We start from the raw sequence: 4289 nt of genomic DNA, 5'->3' as shown, positions 1-4289 counted from the left end.
GACCAGCAGTTGCAATCCTTGAAACTTTCATTGGCTTTGGCCTGAGTACGCCTGAAAGTTTTTCTCGCCGGGATTCTCTTTTGATTGGAGAATCGGTTTCTTGATGGTCCGCTCCGTTGGCCTGATTTGTAGGAGCGCGCCTTCTGTCTGGTCCACATAGTTCTTGGCTTCCAAGAACTTCTTCTGGATTTTCTTTCATAGGGTTGGTACCTATGTTTCTTTCGGCTCCTCCTTTGATACAGCAACTCAGCACCAATCTCTTGTAATACCCCGTATTTTGAGAAGCTATTTGTGCCCTAGCTCGTATTTAAATTGAGTCTTAAATAGTAGCTAGAGGAATTATGCACGTGGGCGAATAAATGAGATAGGAATTATTTTTGAGAATTATAGAAGGCGATATTATCTTTCTCGGGTCATATAAATTCTCTTATTGAGAAACCTATCTTCGCCCTATATTTTTATTAAAATGTCTATGTGATATAAATATTTTACTTGGTAGAATATTCACATATGATTTATTGATGCATTGTTATTATGATATTAGTTATATCATAATTGAGAAAAATTTCCTCACATGAATAAATATATTTTCCCACATACTAAATAAGGTTATAATTATTCAAGTATATATATATATATAGATAGATAGATAGATAGATATATATATATATATATATATATATATATAGATATAGATGCATCTCTCTTTCTCTCTCACTCTCTCACCCTCACGCAACACTCCCTCCCCACTCTCCCACATTATTCTTCTCTTTCCCATAATCAACACTCTCTCCCCACTCTCCCACATTATTCTTCTCTTTCCCATAATTGAAGATCACATGCACCTAAAAGGCTAATCTACTAGCCAACACATTCCTACACACTTTAAGCTCACAAGCACATGCACACCTCTCTCTCATTTCCCTCCCTCTCTTCTTCTTCTTTATTTTCGCAGCCCATCCCCTCTTCACTTCACCTTACTTTCTTTTTTGTTCCACCAAATATAGTAAAAACTAAGGTTTCTTAAAGTGTTCATCTTCAAGCTCAAGCTCCAAGCATACTACGCATCATCCTCTACTCCACCTCCATTGATCTTGTTGGTAGCAACCTCAATCCTTCTCTTATGTTATATATATATATATATATATTTTCATGATATATAGGCATGTATATTGAAGCATATTGAAGCATGATAGTCCCCTCTCTACTCTTGTGATTTTCGAAAATGTTGGTGAAAGAAAGTGTTATGAACTCCTTCAAAACTTTCACTACTTTTCTTATGCTCATACCCTTCTTCATGTAGATGCATGAGAATGGAAGATAGTTCTTGAAAACCCTTGAGAGAGTTATATGTTATGATAATTGAAGCATGATGAGTTATTAGTGTGAAAATGCATGAGAATGGTGATGAAAGTATAGATCTATGATGATATGTGTATATGTTGTTGTTTCAACCATTTTGAGAAGTTTTCTTACGTTATGGACTGATCAGTCGACGAGGTTTCCCTCGTCCAAAAATCTTCAAAATTTTACAGAGTGTAGATATATGTGTCTTGAGGACTCTGGTAAAATTTCAAGTCATTTGGACTTCATTTACTACCTTTTTAAAATATAAATGTTTTACTGCGCATTTCCGCCGGAAATTTAGAAAGGCAGTCTCTAGAGTCACACTTTTCAGTAACTTTCAAAAACATTCAGCCTCCAAAAGTTTTATGATAGAAAGATACATGTGTTATACAGATGCGTGTAAAATTGCAAACCCTTTGACCAACGTTTACTATTTTTAAAAAATCCTAGCTTCCAGTCGTGCAAAACTGCCGAATCTGGTAGACTGTGGGAAAACACCCATATCTCTTAAACCACTTGGAGTTTTTCACTCTACGTTCTTTTAAACGAAACTAGACTCAAAGAGGTTTTCATCGGTATAAGTCTTGAATCCAGGAGATTCCTGAGTTGAAGCAGTTTATTCGTTAAAGTTGAGACAGAACAGAATGTTAAACTGGTAGTGTCCGAAAATTTTACCTTGATTTTGTGTTAAGAATTTTTAAAGAGCTTTGGTGGAATTATACACCATGATATGGCATGAAAATGCTACTAGAAAGTTTTATAAATATTTTTCAAGGCTTACATGAATATTTGAGAATTTCCCTTCAAGGAAAAAGATTTCAAGTTCATATAGAATGACTTTTAAGTCATTTGACTATTGAGATAATTCATTTATATTATGTGAAATATTGTTTATTTGAAGCATGAATGATTAAGTGATTTTTGAATGCTATTTACCTAGGATTGAGAGTCTTTTAATTGGATAAGATATCCGATTAAATTGGAAGGTCCAATTGGGTAAATAGTGGAGAAGTTATAAGATGAGATTAAGCATTGATGCAAGTATAAGTATTGAGATATTAGTTAGATGAATTCTAACTAGAGTTTATTTTGTCACATGGCAATCTAAACCACGTGCGCCACCAAAGGTTCGAGTGACGGCCGGCGTTAGTACGACTCTGAGCGTTACGTCATCGACCCCTGAGACAGGTGGGCTTTATTCTAACTCTATTATGGCTAGCTACCATGATAATAAGTTCAAATGCAAATTCTTAAGAAAATGAAGCATGTTGAAGCATTATTGATGAGTATTATGAAAATTGTCAACTTGCCATATTTATTATTGATGAGAATGAGATATGGTATGTTGCCTCTATGAAAGACATGATTATGATCATGATGCAAGATATCGGCCTTTGACTGATTTATATGACAGTAAAGGTTTTGTGCGCAGAGGTGATCGTGAGCCGTCTCTAGTCGGCCGGTCACGGTGATTTGAAGGAGGCCTCCTTCTCTTCACCTTATATATATATTATATGAGTTCTCATAGTTGGCACATACCGTGAATATTTAATGTCTGCAGACTAATGATATTATTATGATGATGCAAATGAGTTTATGACAGAAAAACATGAACAGGTATTTTTAATCTCAGTTAAATCCTGTTGATGCATTGAAAAGGGCAAGATTGACATATAGCTCTAAGAGCAACATTTCAATTATTTCCGGCATGAGTCCACTGAGTGCTTTTTGGTACTCAGCCCTGCATGTATTTCTAAATATGCAGGTCTGGCTTGGCGCGAGGATGGGTGAAAGCTGTTGGAATTGTCAGTTGGCTGTGTCTTTCCTATGTCTCATATTTATCTTTATAAGCTTTGACTCTATAAGAATTTGAACTCCCTGCTATATGTCTTCACACATATAGTAACGCATCTCGCTGCATAACTCTGATGAAACTCTTTATTTAATTTGCTTATGTCTGTAATATCCCTTAAGGGAAATACTTCTCAGACCCTTGCTAAATTTCAATGGCTTAATCATGTTTACCCAAGCTAGTAATTATTTTGGTCTTGAAATCCTTCTTTAAAATGAGTAAAGTTTGCAATTGCTTCCGCTAAAACAAGATGTATTCCTATTTCTTTCACTATTTCTTTTATTAGTCGTACGATACTTGGTATACGCTATCACTGGCTATATCGGGCTGCGACAGAGTGGTATCAGAGCAGCTCGTCTGCTCTGAGTATAATCTCTTATAGAGTCTTTTTTTTGATTGAGTCTAAGCTAGAGTCTTAGACTAAAAGAGCTATGTCACTGACAAGAGCCAACACCCCATCTCCGCCAGCTTGACGAGGTATGCAAGTTAAAGTTTAAAGTTACTTATGAGCATGAGATATGCAATTGATAAGTTGATGATATTTGTAAGTTGAGAAAGAAGCATGATTAGTACATGATGCAATATTATTGATATCTGGTTTTGATTGACTGGATAAGTAAGATGGTGGAAAATTTTTATTGGAATCAATATTGATACCGATGCACTACGAGAATCCTAGAGGAACACCGACAAACGAGTATGTTATTGAGTAATAAACGAGTAAGTCATTCTTGACTTAGTAACACGAGTTGTTATTCTAGCATGGCAGACGGATTCGACATAGTACAGGCTTTCTATGACTGTACTTTGGAGCACCACGAGACTATTGGAGAGTTCTTAGCACGCTTCCACCACAGGTGGATTGACGCCGTAGAGCATGGAGTCACGGCTCAGCTGGCCATGCAGATACTGCCATATAGGATGCCACCCCACTGGCAGGCTTGGTGTCTTTTCATCGCCCCAGACTTCTATAGCCCGTTGGCACCGGGAGGTTTTGAGGCGCGATTCCCGGAGTACCTAACCATTCTGTTGAGCCGGTTCGTGATGTATGCGAACCCATCCTACTTTTACCTGACGGAGAGTGACACCC

At 36.9% G+C, this 4289-nt stretch overlaps 1 long non-coding RNA gene across 1 annotated transcript; it reads left to right on the top strand.

Moving 5' to 3' along the window:
- The first annotated feature begins 1013 nt into the window (after positions 1–1013).
- LOC131003997 (uncharacterized) lies at positions 1014–3339 on the top strand. Its single transcript, XR_009094877.1, has 3 exons — positions 1014–1100; positions 2475–2535; positions 3113–3339. It is a non-coding gene; the product is annotated as an uncharacterized LOC131003997 (long non-coding RNA).
- The last annotated feature ends 950 nt before the right edge of the window (positions 3340–4289 follow it).

The sequence above is a fragment of the Salvia miltiorrhiza genome, unplaced genomic scaffold (assembly GCF_028751815.1).
Source record: "Salvia miltiorrhiza cultivar Shanhuang (shh) unplaced genomic scaffold, IMPLAD_Smil_shh original_scaffold_302, whole genome shotgun sequence".
NCBI classification, from domain to species: domain Eukaryota; kingdom Viridiplantae; phylum Streptophyta; class Magnoliopsida; order Lamiales; family Lamiaceae; genus Salvia; species Salvia miltiorrhiza.
The sequence above is the reverse complement of the archived record's forward strand: the minus strand, read 5'-3'. Positions and strand labels throughout refer to the sequence as shown.